The following is a 23,019-nucleotide window of genomic DNA, read 5'->3' on the forward strand; positions in this document are numbered from 1 at the left end:
GTGGAAAACACAAAACAATTTAATGGATTGTATGTCCCACCTTTCCTCAAGAAAGGTACATTTGTCTTCTTCACTGTTGATAACACAGAATTTGCAGAGGACACTGCAGATGGCAAAGGCACCACACATGTCACAATCACCGCAGTGTATCAGAAGGCAGATGTGCCTGCAGAAGCAATCAAACCCAATTTGGAAGTGAGTAAGGCAAAAAAAACTGTCAGTTGTCCCTTATAATGTACCCATTGAGCCTTGCAGCAAACCAAAACCTGGCCCAGTCAATAGAGCAAAGCAATTCAAGGCATGTTCCATAGGTGTTGCTGAATCCTATAAACTAACCAATCTTGGTTGGATGATTGTATCTGCTTTGTCTAGATCAACCGACAGTGAATCACAAAGCAGTATCCCAGGTTGGGCAGGCTACAAATCACTTGTGTCATCCAGTCAGTCACTGACTCAAGTCGGTACCTTGCCTCTACTTCCAGAGGCTACACATGAGTGATCTACCATGCTGACTGTGATGTTGCAAGCGTCTCAGTTGAAGAGCTTGGCAGTTGGTGAAAAACACCCAACTGTCCGAACGTTTGACATAGCCCTGTAAGAGGAGGCAGTACAGTTGCTAGATGCAAGACCTAACTTGAAAAGAGAAGTTGTTTTGAGACGAGGGGAGCTGCATACTGTGATGGCTACACTGAGGGCACTCAGAGCCTCAATAGAAAATTCTGGCATAGATGCTGCATGAATTGAGGCAGATGTATATGGGCCTGCTACAACGAGACAGATCCTCAGGTGCAGCCACCACAAGAGAGCACTCCGTGCAAACGTCCACACTTACATGGCTCTGTATGAACTTGCTCAAGAACAGTTCTTCACAGAGATGCCACAACTAAAATAAATCTGTTTGAAACCAACAAATTAATTAGAGGAAGCCTGCAGAAACAGCTTCTGGGGCAAATGATGGAGCAGAATGCATCAGAATTGCTAACACTCACCTGCTTCAAGTCTTGACCCACAAAGATGTCATTCAACAGCTGAAGAAGTGGGAAGCTCAGAAATCATCTTTGACACAAACTACTTCTTCTTTTCTTGGTTTTTGGTGTTCACAATCACTAATTTGACATAAGTTTTGGATTATTTGGACATGGAAACATAGGATTAGCATTTAGAATGAAGTTTCCATGTCAATTACAAGCTGAGATGTTCAGAAATTCATATTTTATGGTGGCCATTTTGAAAATTCAAAATCGTGGCTTTGCAGGCATCTGTGCAAATGTAAACATTGATTTTCATATTCCTGATGCCATAAGCTTCTCAAAAATGTACAGATTTGCTAATCTCCATAAAATTTGAATGAAAGTGTTTTTATTGACTAAGTGAACCAGGTTGTATTGTTATGAATTTGGAAGCTTACTACACACAACAGTTAGGGTCCTTATAGAACAGTTATATCGGTAAGTGAGTGTTTCTAGTTAGGGCCCCGTCCCTTGTTTAGTGGGTAATTAAGTGTACATGCGTTCCGAAGTTATTTTAGAGTTAGGATTTTTACATCAACAACAACAACTTTTCAACGACGACACCTGCCTTCGCTTCCTTCCACCATCCTCCACCAGCACCATTGCACGCGTGCATGTCAGCACGTACGTGGGCGGAGTCCAATGTGCCAGGCGGGGTTTCTTTGGGCATTGGCGTCTTGGATTTCGCTCCAAATACGGGCATGGCGCCCCTTTCAGCCAATCGGAGGGGTGTGAGCACATCTGCCCCCTCTCGGCCAATGGGGAGCCAGCGCAACATATTGCTGTTCAACTTCCTGGTCGGGGGGCGGAGACATGAGCCCCTCCCCCCGCCCAATCCCGGACGGCTGGGAGATCGCCCGACACGCCTGTCCAATGAAGTCGGAATGATGCGGGACGGATCCCTCCCACCTGTGAAGAGGGAGGGATAATTGTGTGGGGGCGATCGGGTGAGTCAGTCGATCTTCCTGCCTGCGAGCCAGTGGCTTCCCGCCGTGTGAATCGCCTGCCTACGAGCCGGAGGAGGATTGCTTGCTTTGCCTGCCTCGTCGCCTGTTTCGCCGGAGGAGCGTGCCAGCGCCCGACGCTACCCTCCGTATCTGGTGCTTGGAGCGGCATCAAGTTGCGGGTTCGAGTCCCGCCGAGCCGGATAGTTAAGGGCCGCACGAGGCGGGACAGGTACCCCGGGCCGGCTCTACCGACTGAAGACCCATCGGGTCCATTTTCTTTTTGAGTGTGCGCATCTGTGTGCGGGCCTGTCTTGTCAAGTAGAATTGTGAAGTGCTTTCACTTGTACATGACTGCATTCCTTCTAGTCGGATAACTATGCTTTTCTGTGTTCCACTCCCTGCCCATTGTAAATAAATCTCCATTTTGTTGAATGTATCAGCTCGTTTCTGTGTTTCTTTCATTGGCTTAGCATGGTGCGTGTTGGGAAATTGGGAAGCGGCAAATTGTGCATTTGGTCCGGCGGCTCTGGTAACTCCGCTCGATTATGCCAGGTCCGAGCCGTTACCGCGACTCGGATCGGACAGAGTCGGCCGAGGGTGTGGTTTCCCCGGTAGTTTGACGGCGTGAGTACTAAGGTAAATTGGAGTTAGACAAGTGGACCCTACCTCACGTCGTCGAAACATTGGTGACCAGGGTCCTGTAAGGGACCCGTGCCTCTCGGAGTTCTCCGAGAAGCACAATCTAGATTCCGGTGTTCGGTGGAGCCGACTCTACTGCTCCACTTAGCGGTCGAGCTCGCCGCCGATACCCGGCCCCACAACAATATGTCCATCCTTGCTGTCTTGTGAATAATTAAGACCACTTCTTCATGAGCGACTGCCAGCACTCTTAATACAAATAGTTAAATACCACAGATATCGTTTTTTTGTAGTGGGATAACAAATGAATGAATATGCAATAGGAACATGTTTTTAACAAGTTACTATGTGGAATAATAGAATAAAATGTATGTACCATATAGCGTAAACTTTAGTGATGTGTATTTTGCGACTTTCAGCTCCATCCCATTGGTTGACAACAATAAAGAGAAAAATCACTTATAGAGTGACAAGTTGGCAAAAACAGCACAAAGTAGAATGGCACTGGGTAGGGCACATACGTCTGCCAGGTGGAATAGTTTACGTTTTGTAAACTGATGGGCTGGAACTGAACGAAAATCCAATCTGCTTGTTCTTGTCACCGATTCAACTCATCCACCTTGTTTTGTCATAACTCGTCCATAACTTGTTGAGATATAGTGATATATTTAGTTTGTGACCCCATCTATCAATTTTATTTATTAGGCCTGTGTTAACCTTTTGACATTAAAATTAATTGGAAGTTGAATTCAGCGACCTGACATGAAAATGCTCTTCAAATTTCAAGGGAATTGGATTAAGATTGAGTATTTTAGAAATTTGGCCTATGTTGATCTTTTTGTCTATGCTGACTTTTTCACCCATAGTAACCACAATTATAATAGGTGTTTAAATTAAGTGACCTGATATGTAAATCTTTTAAAATTTCAACTCAATCGGATGAAAATTGCTGATTTTACAAAAATTGGCCCAAATTGGACTATTCTGACATTTTGGCCTACGTTTACCTCAAAATTAGTAGGTGGTTGAATTCAGTGACCTGATTTGCAAATGCTTTTCAAATTTCAAGTTAATTGGATTAAAATTGAGGATCTTAGAAATCAGGCCAATGTTGACCTTTTGGTGTACATTGACTTTTTGGCCTATGTTTACCTCATAATTAATAGGTGGTTGAATTTCTTGACATGATACGCAAATGCTATTCAAATTTCAAGTCAATCAGATGAAAATTGACAATTGAAAAATTTGGCCTATTTTGGGTGACCTTATCGCCGAGTTGACCTGTTGTCCTGTGATAACCTCAAAGGTATTAGGTGGTTGAATTCATTGACCTGATGTGCAAATCCTGTTCAAAATTTCAAGTCAATTGGATGAAATTTGAGGATTTTAGAGAATTTGGCTCAAATTGGCCTATTGGCCGATGTAGACCTTTTCTGTCGACCGAATTTTCCGAAACTTCAATGCAGGACTGTCGCAGGGTCGGTGACATTAATCTCTGAAAAATTCAGAACGATCGGTTGAGCGGTTTGGGCAGGAGGTGAGCGGACAGACAAACAAACAAACAAACAAGCCGGTAGGCGGCGATGGGTCGCCGCGCATGGAAACTATAAGATATAGAGCAAAATGGATCTCATATAACAGATAGGGAATCACCTTAAGATTATGCATATCAAATCTCATCCAGTTCCATCTACTGATAACTACTCGGTATCCATTTGAATGAAAAGTACCGAAAATGCTGTTTGAAATCGGAAATCCCCAAAGTTCGAGGGGGTGCTGTGGGTGAACGAAGATCTAAATCGAAAATCCGGCTCGATCGTTTGTGCACAATATATTCCAGACGATTAGTGTGAATTTTCATGACCAACCGACCATAACCCTAGGAGGAGTAGCATTTGGCACGAAGGCACCTCCAGCTCTCACATATTATCGATTTTTGCACTAATTGACCTTTGACCCCTGACCTAAGCGAAATCGGTCAATATGTCCTGAGGCAAAGTTGTAGTACTCATTGAGTACCATGAACCTGCAAAGTTTCATTCGTATCGATGCACTCACCTGGTCGTTCAGGGCCTTCAATTTTCGCCAATTTTCGCGCATACCCAAATTGTAGGGGGTGCTGCGGGTAAAGTATTCCATATATCACAAAAACCGGAATATATTTGATAGAGCATCACCTGTAGATCATTCGTGTCAAATTTCATAACCCTATGTGGGATAATGGCTTTCGGAATTTATTTCGCGTGAACGGTACCGATTTTGAAGGTTTTTTGGTTGTTGCTCGGGAACCAAAGCATCCCTAGCAACCATCACAATTTCCAAAGCACTAGGTCATAGGATGTACCTCCCACCCGAGTTTGGTCAAAATCCGCCCACGTTTACTACCAATTATGCTGATGACAAACGAATAAACATCCAAACAAACAGACAGAATTACTGACAAAGGGTCACCTATTTCGGCGACCCAACAAACCCACAAACGGAGGCGATCAACATACTTGTCAAAAAAAATGTTTTTTTTTTTTGTTAAGTAATAAAAGCAATAATTTATCATTGGTGAAGTACACAAGCCTCGGCCTGGACAAAATGGAAACAAGTAAACAAGTAATATGCAGCATTAGGCCTTTATCTGATTGTATACACAGTGCAGCACCCTTCTCCTCCCACACCTCTCACTTGCCCCTCCCCTCTCTATCTGTCTGTCTGTCTCTTGTCTCTGGATATATCTGGAGGGTGGTTATGTCTTGGCAGTCTTTGTCTCCGGACATGTCCGGGCAGGGTTTGTCTCCTGATGCGTCCGGCGGATTTTGTCTCCGGGCCATGTTTATAGTATGATCGGAAGAAAATGGATTTCAGATATTATTTTGCTTCCATCTTCGCTGTTATTCTTTGCAGAATCATTTTGATGAAACACTATGTGTCGTAATTAATGCTCCACCGCATGTCTGCCTTCCCTTCCTCTCACCTCACACTGTCTTCCCTTCACCCACTCCTCCTCGCTCCCCCATCCCTCCTCGATCCCCCATCCCTCCTCGTTCCCCCACCCCTCCTCGTTCCCCCACCCCTCCTCGTTCCCCCACCCCTCCTCGTTCCCCCACCCCTCCACTCACCTCTTCACTCCCCCACTCTCTCTCTTCCCCCCTCTTTTTCTCCCTCCCCCCTTTCGTATTCCTGTCAGCGAAATTACGGGTTGTATTTGCTCGGACAAAATAATGGTCATTTCAGTAGCGGCCATTTTGTTTTTTGCCTGAAAGACCTAAACTATCCATTTTTCAGATTGGCAGACAGCATAAATGAATTCCGCACCACAAAATCCTTTAGAAATTTTCACTCAAAAATGCCTACTGTGGTCTTTCTTATAGAGCCCTTATTTTTTCCAAATTTGGGACTAGACTATTACTGTTCAACCAGAGATAATTCAAATGCGAGAAGTGCACTTGCATAGTAATGAAACAATGTTCAATGGTTTGCAAAAGTATTCAGCCCTCTCCAAAGTTTAAACATTTTGATGCCACCTGAGCTTATCTCATGATGCTTTCAAATCAAACTCAACATATAAAGTGTTCACAAACTTCTTCCAGGTGATAAAGTGAAAAAAATGCAGATAAAATGTGAATAAGTTTGATGAACAGATAAAATCAGATGATCCTCATTTGCATAAGTAGTCAAACCCTTTGCCTAATAAACACTAAATCACTTCAGGAACAAATTGTTTGTTTGAAAGTTTACAAAATAAGTGTAATAGGTTTCACCTGTGTGTAATCAGTGGTTTAACTTAAAAATTAAGCTCCTCCACTTATCTAAGGAGTTTTAAGTTGAAACTCACTTGGTCAACCAACAAGGCCAACGTAAAGACAAAGGAGCTTTCCAAAGAAGTCAGACATAAAGTGGTGGAGAAGCACCATTCAGGAGAGGGTTATAAGAAGATTTCAAAGTCACTCATTATCCCTTTGAGTACAGTGAAATCCATCATAAAGATGTGGAAGATATATCATCCCACCCAGACTCTACCCCGATAAGGTCGCCCATCCAAACGCAGCAGATGGGCAAGTGGGAAACTGGTTTGAGATGTCACTGTACATCCAACAATGACTTTGAAGCATCTGCAAGTTTCTATGACCGGGATGGGGGTCAATGTTCATCAATCTACAATATCTCATTCCCTTCACAAAGCAAGCCTCCATGGACAGGTGGCAAGAAAGAAACCATTACTGCAAAAGACTCATCGAAAAGCTCATATGGAGTTTCTGAAAAAGCATCTTAATGACACTGCAGGCGAGTGGAGAAAAGTTTTGTGTTCAGACCAGACAAAAATTGAACGTTTTGATCTAAATTCAAAGTGTTATGTCTGGTGCAAGCCTAACTCTGCACATCACCCAGTCATCACCATCCCTACTATCAACCATGGTGGTGGAAGTATCATGTTATGAGACTGCTTTTAATCAGCAAGGACAAGAAAGCTTGTCAGGATAGAAGGGACAATAAACAGAACAAAGTCCAGGAGAACCCTTGATGAAAACGTGCTTGAGTCAGCCATGAATCTGAAACTGGGTAGGAGATTCATATTTCAGCAGGACAACGATCCAAAGCACAAAGCTAAATCCACCCTGGAGTGGCTGAATCAAAAGTAAATGAAGTGGTCTACTGTGTGGCCCTGTCAAAATCCTGACCTGAACCCAATTGAACATTTACGGCGAGATGTGCAGATTGCAGTCCATCGACGATCCTCATCAAACTTGTCAGAACTAGAGAAGTTTTCACGTGAAGAATGGACGAATATTTCAGCATCTCACTGTGTAAAGCTGGTAGAGACCCTACACACAAAGACTTATAGCAGTCGTTGCTGTAAAAGGTTCTTCCACCAACTACTGACATGAGGGATGAATACTTTTATAACCAGTGAATTTTGATTTGCACATGTTTTTTCAGGTATTCCTGACATGTGACTTCCTTCAACAATAACAGTGTTTAGTTTGATCTCTTCAGTTATAAATAAAAAAATCATTTAGAAAAATTGTTTCTACATAATTCATCTAAATGTGTCATCAATGGTAGTGGGTGAATACTTTTGCACGCCATTATATATTCCAAACAAGGTGTGTTACCTCAGTAACCTTTTCATGACCACCTCCTGAAAAATATAAGAAAGTGGTAGGTAAGTTGAACAATATGAAGCCAGCTGTACGAATGCTACTTTGTCAAGGACTCAGTGGTGTGTGTAATAGTTGGAGCGTCCACTCCGAGTCTGGGAGGTCGGCTGTTCAAACTCCGGTCAAGTCATACCAAAGACTTTCAAAATGGCACATGCCACTTCCTTGCTTGACGTTCAGCATTTTAAAGGATAAGAGCATGGACAATCCCAATAGGTTGATTTCCATGGGGAGGAGGAAATTCCTCATTAGGAAATGAGTGCAGTGAGTGGCACCATTGTTGTGGCGTCAGTGGTGCCCAGAATGCTCCAGCAAGTGACGGCCCTTCCCCCCCAAGCTCAGTGTGTGTGAGTGAGTGAGTGAGTGAGTGAGTGAGTGAGTGAGTGAGTGAGTGAGTGAGTGTGTGTGAGCGTGTGTGTGTGAGCGCGTGTGTGTGTGTGTGTGTGTGTGTGTGTGTGTGTGTGTGTGTGTGTGTGAGAGAGAGAGAGAGAGAGAGAGAGAGAGAGAGAGAGAGAGAGAGAGAGAGAGAGAGAGAGAGAGAGAAAGAGAGAGACAGAGAGAGAGAGAGAGAGAGAGAGAGACAGAGAGAGAGAGAGAGAGAGAGAGAGAGAGAGAGAGAGAGAGAGAGAGAGAGAGAGAGAGAGAGAGAGAGAGAGAGAGAGAGAGAGAGAGAGAGAGAGAGAGAGAGAGAGAGAGAGAGAGAGAGAGAGAGAGAGAGAGAGAGAGAGAGAGAGAGAGAGAGAGAGAGAGAGACAGCAGCACTCTGACCATTAGATGCTTTCAAAAAAAAAATGCCGTTTGATTAATTGAATTCAACTCATTTTATCGAGACTATTTCGCTTGCGAGATTTTTCTTATCAACTATTTGTCTCAAAGAGATTGTACTGTACTTTATTCTTCACCAAATTTGGCTCCGCTACTCTGTCAAGCTGCCAGTTAGTGCAGGTTTAGGGGAAAATTTGAGAACAAATAAATAACGAACTACAAAATTAAAGTAACATCTGCTGGTCATCAAACACTTAGCCTGTGTGGCGCAATGTCATTCACATTCTTAATGGAATGATCTTAAGAAAATTAATATTCAATGTCTTTTAAGCATCTCTGCACTTAAAAATGACCACTTGTAGTAACAATATTAAAATTACAATGGAATGGCACCATTACTGTTTAACTGACAATGGTGATGCAAGTGATTAAAGAGAAGTTCAAATGAGATTGGACTCACTTAGTTCAGCCAATCAAACGGCTCCAATGTATGTTGGATGTTAAGCCAAATTCTATTCATATATATTGGCAGGAGAGCATGGCCATATTGGTAAACCAAGCAAGGCATCATTGGGAATTTGACTGGTTGCAGGTTAAGTTAATACCACCATATTGGTAAACCATTCACGGCCTCAGGAGGTAAATATTGTTTGTGAGCACCCAACCATATTACCATGCATGTTTGGTAGTGGAAATAATTTTTTGTCGACTCTATTGGGAAAAAGATCACCAAAATGTTTCTGGAGTCAAATTTGTTTATATATGTATGTGAGAATGGCACTAGCAACCAATCAGATCAATTGATTATACAGTATAGAACTGAATCGCCGTACTGGGAAATGTCCCCGGTAATAAAGTCAGAGCAATCAGTTCATTGGCAGAACTCATAAACACATATCTTGTAAGTTAAAAAAAAAATCTGAACATTTTATTATGATAAGTGCCAGCATGTTATTTTACAGCGATAACTGCAAAACAAGTAATATTGCTCTTTGGATGATGTACGTAGTGGCTTTTGAAATTAAAGCTATTTGTACATTTTCAGTTCAGTTTGATCAATATCAGTTCCCCTTTCATTCTTGGGTTCGAATCAGGTTTATAAATAATTCCAGACCCAATAACAGCTTTCATCTACAGTGGCAAGTGTAATTAATGAGCTGTCACATACAAATCACACCCGGCTGCAGCTTGGAATCAGGTAAAAAGAAAATTGCTTCATTCGGTGAAAAAGCGTTTTTGTTCCACACACTGTTTTTATCCCCACGCTTTTTGAAAAAAAAAAAAACGGGGGGGATATTGTAATTGGCTCCATCCATCCGTTCGACCATGACGTTATCTCTTCCTTAACGGTTGGGCATAAATTCACCAAACTTGCTGGTTATGATTACCATGGGGCACGAAGGTGCAAGAGCAGTTTCACTTTTGGCCCTGCCTCCAAGGGGTCATATTTCAAAAAATGCAATTCAAAAGATCAAATACCAAAAAATGCAATTACAGGCACATTTTTCAACATTTTAAAATGAAACTTTGTATATGCAATCAACATTGGGGGATGCATGAAATATGTAACGATTTTCTTGGATTTGACATCCGGGTCATGTCCCAAGGGGTGGTACTTGGGGTCGTAGGTGTCAAAACAGGGAAAACTAGAAGGGGAGCACTCGGTAGAGTGCAAAACCTCTGCCGCCAATACTGCTAGGTCACTCAAGTGAACCTGATATCCTATTCATTCAATTTGATGTCAACAGTGCTCACAGAGTTATAGTTTGCAACTTTCCCTTTTACATACTCAATTCATTCGTCATAACTAGATTCCTTGAGACAGAAATTGATTTTACGTGGGTATATCCACCTCAAGTTCCAAAATCAGCCGCAATTATAATTTTGGCATGTTTTTTGTTGGAAATCACTTATAACATGTAGAAATGCAAAAAAAAAAAAATCGAAATTTTCTTGAAAAAAAAGTTGCAAAATTTTCTGGGTTTTTTTTTCCTCAAACAATTTTTTTTGGGGGGGGGGGGTTGGAAATCACTTAAAACATGTAGAAATGCAAAAACAAAAATTCAAATATTTTTTCAAAATGGCCGCTATGGCGGCCATATTGGACTTTGGACCAAGTCCAAAATCTATTGGCATGATCCTTGGACCATGCCTAAATTCCGCACCAAGTTTCGTCGAAATCCGTCAAGGAGTTTTTCCGTAATACTGTTCACAAACAAACAAACAAACAAACAGACAGGGGTGAAAACAGTAACCTCCGTCCATCTTCGATGGCGGAGGTTAACTAGAAGGGCATTAGGTAGAGCGCATACCTCCACGATGCAGTGCCTGATCCAAACAAACATATCCGGTCCAATATTTTTTTGAGGTATTATGCGATATATCTGTTTAGCCCGATCTCTCAATGGTGAAGAATCACTTAAGAAATTATGAGATCCGGATCCGGATTCGGATCTTCACCAAAATTGAATCAATTCTTCCACGTCACACACCCAACATGTCCACCAAGTTTCGCTTGAACCCATCCACAACTTTTTGAGATATTGTGCTTTCTATAATTTTTGGCCCTATCTCTCAACGGTGAAAAATCACTTAAAAAATTATGAGATCCAGATCCAGATCCAGAACCATATCTTCCCCAAAATCTAATCAATTCATCCTTGTCACACACCCAACCTGCCCACAATTTCATCCAAATCTGTCCACTTTTTGAGATATCCTGTACATAAATAAACAAACAAACACAAACAGACAAACAAACAAACAAGAAGAAGACGTTGTGCATTGCATGATACTTGCAAAATCCATAAAACAAATCTGTCCTCAAAAATAATTGGTGGTTGAATTCAATGACCAAATATGCAACTCCTCTTCAAATTTCAAGTGAATCGGATGAAAATTGACAATTTTAGAAATCCGGCCTACATTGATCTTTTGGCTGATGTGGACCTCAAAAATAATTCGCTGGTTGAATTCATTGACCTGAAATATAAAATCCTCTTCAAATTTCAAATCAATCGGATGAAAATTGAGGATTTTAGAAATAGCACCTTAGTTGTTGACCCTTAGCCTATGTTGACCTTTTAGCAGAAGTTTGCCTCAAAAATAATTGGCTAGTTGAATTCAGTGACCTAAAATATAAATCATCTTCAAATTTCATGTCACTCGGATGAAAATTGAAGATTTTAGAAATCTCACCGAAGTTGTTGACCTTTGGCCTATACCTTTCGACCTCAAAACAATAGGCTTCTTCCTTTTAACAAACTCTACCATGTGGTGAAGTTTCATGAAGATCATTTTTAAATTGTGAGCTGTAAGTGACAAACAGACAAACAGAAAAACAGAATAATAGAATCGACTGACTAATATACTTGAAAAATCTTCGATTTTGCAAGTAACAAACAAACAGGAATGAGTGAAAACATAACCCCCTTCACCTTTGGTGGCGGACGTAAAATTTTAACTCAAAATTTGATATTGCATAATTCCTGATGGAAATTTTTGCCATCTTTCAATTGCTTTTGGTGGGAAGCGTGGGCAATGCAATGGCACGCCATCAAATTCGCGCTCACCTTTTCTGTCCTTTGGGTTTGCAGTTAGGCCTAAATCACATTTGTACGGCGAGGATACGGTGGCCATACGCCCTCTGAATTGACAGAAACGTGCGGCGGCCGCAGAGTTTCTGCGGTGGCCTCAGGGTGGCCCTACGCCATATGGCTATATTTTACAGGCCGTAGGGTCGCCGTGGAATTATAGCACGGAGTTATAACTTTTTTCATTTCTACGTTCGCCGTAGCAATTCGACAAGCCGAAACAAAAGAACTGGTAAAAAAAATTAAAAAAAGAACCCACTCGTTACCGTCCGTCTGGCCGCACGTTCGCCTTAGGGCCCCCCTGTGGTCCCCCCTGCGGTCGCCTTGCGTCTGCCTTGAAAATTATATGGCCGCCGCAGGAACGCCCTAAAGTCACTGTGCAACATCAAATCAAAGACCGTACGGCACTCCCACATTTTCGGTCTCCACAATTTATAAATACGCCGTGCGGCTCCCCGAAAAATAAAAACATATGTGACTGCTACATTGTGTGACCGTGGAAATACTGCAGCTGCCGTATAATTGCTAGTGGCCGTAGATTTTGGAGACCCCACGGCCGCCGTCGCAAATGTGACTAAGGCCTTAGCGCAGTGCTATTCGTAGAGTTACAGATTTACCCATGTCGATTTGAGCAGGAATGAGCAATTTGTCTTGGGTGCTGTAACACAACTTTCTACATAACACTATATAAAGGTATAATGGTATCTTTCATATCCACAAGTGAATGCGAGGAGATGGGAGGACTGATCTCCCCAGGATGGAAAACTCAATGATGTATCATGTTGCCTGTAAAGCACCAGGAGGACAATTGATAGCTTGGCTGGGAATCTAATAATTTGAATGTAAAAGCTTTTTTACAGTTATTTTTATGACATAAAACCCATTCTTTTTCAATTATTTGTCATTCAATTGAGACACCTGTGTGCCATGCAAAATTATGCATGCTTTAAATGACAATAATTTTATGCTTGTGGAGATATTTCATCTGAAGTATAACTTGTGAAATATCATTTGTCCTCTACTCCAGCAACTCCTTTGACCTTGCTCACAAGATTCAGCACCTTGAGACAAAGTTATGTTAAAAGTGTATTGTACAACTTGGTATGGAATGGTGCTGTATATGACAAGTGCATTTGGTGCAGTACAGTATTGTCGTGCAGCACAATACAGTTCACTACAATAATGTACCATAAGGTTACCATGCATATGTTTATCTGCACATAATATAATGACAACGATCATGGAGACATCACTTCTTTGTTTGTGGCTCTACAGTTAGCTGTGAAACACACAAGTCACAACACAGAGATATTGGTGTGGTGGAAAATAACTCAATTTCCACATTGGATCAGCATACAAATGGAGAATCTTTAATATATTCAATCATTCACTGAAACATTCGAATGAACTTCACTGAAACAGAAGCCTGAAGCAATTCCTCTTATACACAATTTGACATTCCAATGGGAGGGTGAGTCATTTGGCAATTTAAATACGGGATGAGTTGATAAGCATTAGGCAAAATAACTCAAACCTGCAATACTGGCCGCTTTGGGTGGGAGGGAGAGAATGACACAATAATGACAAAAGTTTGCAGTGTTCAACAACCAGGTCACCCTGTTACTATGCAGCGAGCAAGACCTTTTTTCAATAAGTAGGTCAAAAGACTCTTGGGAAAAGGGAAACATTACTAATAGCCAAAACGACTACAGTACAAAAAAATAATTTTTTTAAGCACCAGCAACAATTCAACAAGTGAATGTAATTGAAAATACATAAATATAATTATTTTCTTCCACATTGGCCAGTCATGGAAATTACTTGGAAATTCACTGAACCATCATTTCCTGTTTTAAATGGATTTTTTTATATGAGGATATGCAATGAAAAATTCACCAATGAACAGATTACATACTTGTCAGTGTTTGAATCTTGACTTACTTTACTCTAAGCAAAATAAATTGAAAATATTTTAAATTTAAATATGCAAGGGAAAGTATCCTTTCAATATAGCTCTGCAAGAGAAGAAGAAGAACAATGCAAAAGACCAAGAGGAAGAGAATAATAGGAAGAATAAAAAGAGAAGATATTCTTTTCTGAAGAAGATGATACTGGAATAATAATAGGAGCAGGTTTATGAGAATTCCAAGAAGGAGAGAGGTGAGAAGAAGAGGAGCATAAGGAAGAGGAACAGTATGATCGGAAGGAATAATAAAACAGATGATTAAAATTAGGAAGAGAAGAGGGAGATTTAAAAGAAGAATATATCAATACTAAAATTGTATTTGGTGCAGGACTGCATAGTGACTAAATAATCCATACACAACAACCCTCTCTGCAAGTGCAGCTCCCATAAATACCTTGATGTCCTCAAAAATTATAAGTGATGATTTTAAAAGGATGATTCAAAGTATTTATATGAGGGAAACACGGGGAAGATATATATATATATATATATATATATACATATATATATATATATATATGAATATATATATATATATATATATATATATATGTATATATATATATATATATATATATATATATACACATATATATATATATATATATATATATATATATATATATATATATATATATATATATATATATATATATATATATATATATATATATACATATATATATATATATACATATATATATATATATATATACATATATACATATATATATATATATATACATATATATGTATATATATTGTTGCGGATTTCGCGCCCGCCGGCGTGCTGACGGCCACGTAACTCGAATCGCGGCACGTCGCCCACCGGACGGACAATCCAGTCGTGACCCTCTCGGACTAACGCCGGGAACCAGTCACGAGTGGACCTTTCGGTCTCACCGTGATCGAGCCAATCAGCCCCCGCGTGGGATAGGGTTGCTCGCCAAATTCGACCTACCTAAGTACCCACGCGGAGGGTAGACCGGGCGATCGCACCTCGCCGCAGGTCGACTTCGGACACGGGCCACTTAAGCGACCCGTTCCGTACTATCGGGATAACCGAGCGGTGTTATTCGTCGACCTCGACGGTTCGATTAATTATCGGGCATATTTAGCCCACTACCAACCCTTTACGTGAAGCAAGATGAGGATTCAATGAAGGAAATGACGAAGCGAAGCGGGAAACAGTTCAACACGAAGCACATTTATTCGCGGCACACGGGAAGCACACATATTCAATTCCACCAAAAGCACACAGAAAAGAAAAACACAATTCAATTTACACAAAAAGCAAATGTAAAAGCGAGGACACAATGCAGAGCTAATACCGACTACCGAGCACACGGCAACACTTATACAATTTTACTTCACAGACAGCGCCGACAACACATACCCAAAACCAAGGAAAGAATACCCTCAAGGATGAGGCGGGCCTGAGGCCGAGACCGGGTCGGGCCTACCCGTCTGGTGATGAGACGCGGAGCGGCGATGGTGCCTCAACTCCGCGGGCCTCGCGGGCAGTGTCTGGTAGGGGGTGGGAAAGGGGCCCCCTTGGTCGCACTATCTCAGCGCGGGGGGAAACAGGAGGGGGTTGCTGATGCTCGGGGTATAGAGGATTTTTATTGCCCCGCAACGAGCGTCTCCACCTCGGCCAGGTCGCGCTGTCGGCCTCCCTGGGGTGCAGCTCCCTGCACGACGCGAGCACCCCCTCGTCTGCCCTCGCCGCCTCTCCACAGCTCCGTCCCCTCCGTTCCGACTCCAACGCACACGACGACCAGCTCCTTCTTGCCAACTCCACCGCCCGCGAAGTCTTGACTCTCTGTTCCCTCTCGACTCTCCTACTCCCTGGACTGACGAACACGGTCGCTTTTTATCAGCCCCGTAGCTTCGCCCTCTCATCTTTGACCCCCTCCCTTCGACCTTTCACCTCGCTCCCCATTGGCCCGAGAAAAAGTGGGCGTGAATGCTTTTTGATCCATAAATTTGCATATATCGATCGCCCTCCAACGCCCTGGGGGTGGGGCCAATTCGCCCCTCGCTCACCGATTGGACGGCAAAAAGTGGGCGTGTGTCGTTTTTGATCCGTTTTTGAAGCACAAAATCCGTGATTTTGTACACGCTGTTCGGCGCGTGCCCTGCACGAGTCCAACACCGGTACCCACAGGCGGCGCAAGAACGGTGGCGATGCGACGGTTGCGAGGTGTGACGTGAAGGTCGTGGCGGTTGTGGTGAAGCGGCGTTGTGGTTGGTGGTTGATGTTGTGGTTGTGGTGGTAATCATGGCGGTTGGTCCAAAATAAAGATAGCAAAAGAAAAACGGCTATCCTGAAGAGTCGCAGCACGCATAAATGACATGTATTCCCACTAGACAACGGGTTTGGGCCTAACTACACATGTACTTACCGAGATACCTCACCTAAGGGACCTGAATGGTGGTTTGCGAATTTGGTAACCACAACAATATATATATATATATATATATATATATATATATATATATATATATATATATATATATATATATATATATATATATATATATATATATGTCCACTTTTTGAGATATCCTGTACATAAATAAACTAACAAACACAAACAGACAAACAAACAAGAAGAAGACGTTGTGCATAGCATGATACTTGCAAAATCCATAAAACAAATCTGTCCTCAAAAATAATTGGTGGTTGAATTCAATGACCAAATATGCAAATCCTCTTCAAATTTCAAGTGAATCGGATGAATTGAAAATACATGAATATAATTATATATATATATATATATATTGTATATATACATATATTATATATGTATTGTTGTAGAATTCCCACCCACCAGCGTGCGAACGACCGCGTCTAACCAATAGCGGTCGCTTCGCCCACGGAACGGACAATCCAGTCGCGGCTTTCCGGATCAACGCCGGAAAAGAGCCACGGGTGTGTTTTTAACCACACCACAACCTTGTCAGCACTCTACCCGCGCTACAGGATATATATATATATATATATATATATATATATATATATATATATATATATATATATATATATATATATATATATATATATATATATATATATATATATATATTGTTGCACATTTCTGCCGCGTTTGGATGACCGTTTCAGCCAAATCGCGGTCGCGCGCCCACTGAAGGCCGCAATCCAGTCATGGCTTTCCGGACCAACCCCGGAAACCAGCAACAGATGCCTTAACGCATCATAAACAAGTCAATTATTCTGTCCACGCGCTGCAGGGTTAATCGCCGAATTATCGATATACCTCACGATTCGCGCGGACAGAAATACCGAGAGTTTATACCTCGACGGGATTTGTACGAAAACAAGCCGTTTAAGCATGCTCGTTCCTTGTGCGAAGCCCAGCGGTTTTAAATCGCCAAATCCTGTCGGACCAAATGATCACGTTTATCGGCTTTAATAGCCAGTTAATTCCCGATACGGGCCGTGGCAGTCAATATAAGGAAATGATGCAAACGAGCAGGTGAACATTTGAACAATGGGAATTTATTTTCAACACGTACGCAGTCAATGAATGGTGGGATGGGGACAAGACAGGAGCAAAGCCTACAGCCAAGTTCTATGTTTCTATAGAAACACGTACTTATGACAGTTCTACTTAAAGGAAGACAAGGCACCACAGACTTTCACACAAAAACCCAAGGGAAGAAAAGGGTTCACGAGCCTTTATTTCCAACTCGGGAGCCTGGTTGACCGAGGCCTCCGAGAGACTGGGCTGGTTACGCCCTTGGTGGCGACTCGGTGGTCTTCGTCTCGCTGGCCCGTTGCCAACGTGGCAGCGGCTTGAATGGCAACTTGGTTGGTCGGAGGCCTCGCGGCATGCCCAACTCCCCACGCTCCGCTCTCCTCGACGAACCGCGGGCTTGGTTGGTCGGGGCTGGTGGCACGCCCGACTCTTCGCGCTCCGCTCTCCTCGACGAACCACCAACGAACTGCTTGCCCACCAACGAACTGCTTGCCTGCCAACGATCTCCTCGCCCACCAATGATCTCTTCCCTCGGCGTCCCAACGCGCCTTTTTATAGCACCGAGGGGTGAAGCCCGCTGTGGGTTTCGCCACCCGAAGCCGGCGCTTCCCCCATTCACCCTTGAACCTTCACCCCAGGCTGGCTCCACCCCTTTCACCTCTGATTGGCCAGTTCCCTTCACGGCAAAGACCGTTTTGATCCGATTATGGTAATCAGCCGTCTTCATGGCTGGTTTGCACACGGACGTTCCGATTGGCCAATTTCTTCCACGGCAAAGCCCGTTTTGATCCGATTATGGTAATCAGCCGTCTTCATGGCTGATTTGCACACGGACACTGGAGAATGTGGCTCCTATGGCGGCACGGAGTGTCCACGTCGACGGCATCTTGCTGCTGTTGCTGAGGCGGGCATGATGGTGTCGCGATGGCGTGGTTGTAGAGTTGTTGACGTTGGGTGGGGATGGCGTGGTTGTAGAGTTGTTGGCATTGTGGTGGAGGTAGCATGGTTGTAGAGTTTGTTGTTGAGGGGATGTTGTTTGTTTAAAATAAAAGATAGAAAAAGAATAACGGCTAACTCAAAGATTCACAGCCCGGCACACAAATGAGACCCGTTACACATCGGTGGGGAAATCTAATCTGAAACACACACTTATCGAAATAACTGATCTCTGGGGGAACCTGATTGGTGGTTTGCGAATTTCCACAACCATAACAATATATATGTATATATGTATATATATATATATATATATATATATATATATATATATATATATATATATATATATATATATATATATATATAGATAGAAATGTATATATACTGTATATATACATATATTATATATGTATTGTTGTAGAATTCCCACCCACCAGCGTGCGAACAACTGCGTCTAACCAATAGAGGTCGCTTCGCCCACGGAACGGACAATCCAGTCGCGGTTTTCCGGATCAACGCCGGAAAAGAGCCACGGGTGTGTTTTTAACCACACCACAACCTTGTCAGCACTCTACCCGCGCTACAGGATCCGATCGCCAAATCTTCGATTTACCTAATTATTCGCGCGGGTAGGTTACCGAGAGATTGTACCTCAACAGGACCGCTTGGAAACGAGCGGCTTAAGCAGCTCGCTTCCTTTTGGGATAACTGAGCGGGGTATTATCGCGCAGTCCCGTTGGACCCAATCACTTTACCGGCTATTTAAAAACCAACTATATTCCGAGTGCAAGATGGGGCAGTTCAATGAGGAAATGGACGGTTTAGGTTTCAACGAACAGGTTTACATTCACACAAGGACATTTATTATAATAAAGCATGTATGCAATTAAACAAGGCAAAACACGTTTGCAATTATACAAACAACAAAAGCACGACAAAAGAACTACAACCGTCTACTTATTATGCACAGTCACTTGCACTTAACAGCAGTTCCTACTCATTAGACGGGCCCACGGACACACGTACGTACGCGCGCGCGCACGCACGCACGCACGCACGCACACACACACACACACACACACACACACACACACACAAAATGGTGGCAGAGGCCTTCAATAACGAGGCCTATCTCGAACAATAACGAGGCCTTTATCATCGAACTCGAACAATAACAATACCAATAACGAGGCCTTGCAGAGAGGCCTATCTCGAACCTCTCCACCTCGTGTGGTCTTCAAGTTGTTCGGACCCGGGCTCCCGCGAATCCTCCCGCGCTTCTCAACACGTGCTGGTGAGACGAGGCGCCGATCCTTCCCGTTGATGCGTCGCTTCCCTGAGGAACCACCTCCCGCGCTTCTCAACACGTGCTGGTGAGACGAGGGGCCGATCCGTCGCTTCCCCGAGGAACCACCTCCTGCGCTTCTCAACACGTGCTGGTGAGACGAGGCGCCGAACCTTCCCGTCGATGCGTCGCTTCCCCGAGGAACCACCTCCACGAAGAGGTCGATGAGTCGCACCAAGCCGGGAACCAAAATGGAGAAAAAAGAGCTCCACGAACCAAGAAGAAGAAGCCACGACTCGCAGCTCGAGCCGAGCGACCGGCTTAAATTCCTTCCAAACAGGGCAGCTTGAAGCAAAAAGCTCTCCCGAGCCAAGCAGAAGCCGAAGCTCACGGAACCGTCAAAGCAAAGAGCCTCGAAAAAGCCTCCTCCCGAGCCAGGCCTCAGCCGAAGCTCACCGAGCCAGCCGAAGCAAAAAGCTTCCGCAGGCCTCAACCCTAACGCAAGCCAAGCAGGACCCGCCGGTCTCCTGAACGACTCCCCTCAACTCCCTTCTCAAACTCTGCCCCTGAACAAAAGAAAAAGATCTCCTCTTATCCTTCTCCGCCCGCCCCTCCCCCACGCCCGGCGTGACTCATGCCCTCGTGATCCATCCCCCTGCTCAACCACGGGTGGGAAGGAGTTGTTGACATCATGAGTCACGGGCCGGCAGGGTTCTTCCTCTTCGTAGAAGAGGGGGAGGGATGTGTCCATTGTTCGTTCCCTAACTATTAAATCGATCCGCAGCGCATCTAATCGATTTCTGAACATTTAAACAATGAAAGGTGAGCTATCTCGGGAACAAGCACTTATCGACATAGCTGACTAAAGGAACCTGTATGTTGTGTGCAATCAAATTCCCAAATTCGTAACACTACCCCCTCCCCCTTTTACAGACTCGTCCCGAGTCGTCAAATTTTAATGTGACCAGCATGTGTAAGTTTTCCCCGAGTACGTTCTACCTTCGGATCCCTGAGTGCGACATTTCTTTATACGTGTCCCAAAAATAAATAACCTAATGCGCTGCGGAACTAACTAAACAAACTCTCAGACTCATTCGGACAACTTAACTAAAATTGCCGGCGCTAAAACAAACATGCAGGTGGGGTTCCACGTATTTACAATTCCCACTCAACTTATCCATTACTTAACCATGGCCCAGGTCTTGTGATCTGTGAAAGGGGAGAAGGTAAAGGTCGTTTCAAAGTCCATTGATGCAGGGGAATTGATGGAGATGGTCGCAAAACACAAATGAGCATGATGGATGTATGGGCTGCCTGCAGGGCAGTCCTTGCAAAACTGGATGGCCCTGGCGCACATGGTGATGGATGGACACAGGGACAAACGCAAACAAGGGCGAGCAGGCATGGGGTCATGGCAGAAGCAGGCAAACTAGGCATGGCAAGGCAAGCCCATGCAGAACAGGTGGCTGCAGCACAACAGGCCGGCAGTTGAAGCTGGCCGGCCTTTGGTGTGGTTCCATCAGGTCCGGAGGGAGTGCGGTGGTGCCGGCCACTCTGAAGGCGGGCTCGGACCTAGCCTACTGTCTCCCCCCACTCTATCGCCTTTGCCTGTCTCTGTCCATACCCACTCCCTTAATTTGCCACAAAACACAACAAAATTTTGCCCCCTTTATTTTTATTATTTTTATTCCCTTTTATAATTGTCTCCCTAAGCCCCTTTATCATCATTGTCTGGGTAACCTATCATGTCAACCTAGCCTACTCCAAACCCCTACGTTCCCTCTCTGGAGGGGAATAGGGAGAAACTAGTGTCCTGTCTCGAGGCCCAACGAAGCCTCAGAATGGCCTCCTCAGAGTTCAGCGATCTACCAAGGTGGGTCCAGCGGCCTACAACGAGCGAAGGGATGGATGGTGCAAAGGGGTACATCTCCTAACTAGCCTAACATTTATTAACCTGAAACTACCCCGGGGCTTTCAAAAACGCCTCACACTTTTAAACTATCGGTTCTAAAAACCATGATTCCAGTCTCCTGTGTTGGTGTCCATTATAAATTTGGGCCTTGCCCTCAAATTTTCATTCGTGCCCTCGCACAATTTCCTGGCTGGGCAGCGTGGCTCAACTGGCAGGAACTCCCCCTCTGCTGAACTCTAACCATGGCACCCCAAGGCCCGCAGGCTGCCTCCGAGCCTAGCTGCTCCCTGTAAACACAGGAGGTTGCCCTCTGGCATTGCCCCCCTCCGACGCCCACGTGGCGTGTTGATGCCCCGGGTCCCTTTCCGAGGGTCGCCCGTGCCCACTACTCTGCCCCCGTGGCATTCTGGCGCTACGGGTCCCGTTTCCGACGGGTCGCCCGTGCCCACTACACTATCCCGGCCCTTCTTGGGCCCTTGGCCTACTCTGGCCGACTAGTCCGGTGCCCACTAAACAAATACTCAACTTTCCACAACCACGCTCCCAGCCGGTCCATGAACTCTTGCACCCCTCCAAACGGGTTTCGTGCTTTCTCTCGACACCAACAACAAAACGACCTCCTTTTAGTAAATTTAACTAAACATTAAATTGACCCCGGGGTCTCTTGGGTGGGAATCACCCCTCCCCCCAACTAGTCATTCGCATCACGCATACCACATTCGCTCCACTCACACACTTGGGCCCACTGTCCGACACTCATTCCTCACACACTTTCCATTTCGCAACTCACACCAACACTCCACACTGCCATCCTTCTTACTAAATCCCCTGACTAACTCGTGCTCCCTCGTCATCCCTTATTCTCATGCACGTTCCATTTACTCTACGTAGCTAAGCTACGTCTCCACTAAACATTTCCAGTCTGTCCACATCTCCAAAAATCCAAAAAAATCCCACTTCCTGTGCCTCGAAAAAGCCTCCTCCCGAGCCAGGCCTCAGCCGAAGCTCACTGAGCCAGCCGAAGCAAAAAGCTTCCGCAGGCCTCAACCCTAACGCAAGCCAAGCAGGACCCGACGGTCTCCTGAACGACTCCCCTCAACTCCCTTCTCCAACTCTGCCCCTGAACAAAAGAAAAAGATCTCCTCTTATCCTACTCCACCCCCCCTCCTCCACGCCCTGCGTGACTCATGCCCTCTTGATCCACCCCCCCCCCCCGCTCAACCACGGGTGGGAGGGAGTTGTTGACATCATGAGTCACGGGCGGCAGGGTTCTTCCTCTTTGCAGAAGAGGGGGAGGGATGTCTCCATTG

The sequence above is a fragment of the Eptatretus burgeri genome, chromosome 2 (genome assembly GCF_056783735.1).
Source record: "Eptatretus burgeri isolate ZD-2024b chromosome 2, Ebu_testis_v1, whole genome shotgun sequence".
Lineage (NCBI taxonomy): Eukaryota > Metazoa > Chordata > Myxini > Myxiniformes > Myxinidae > Eptatretus > Eptatretus burgeri.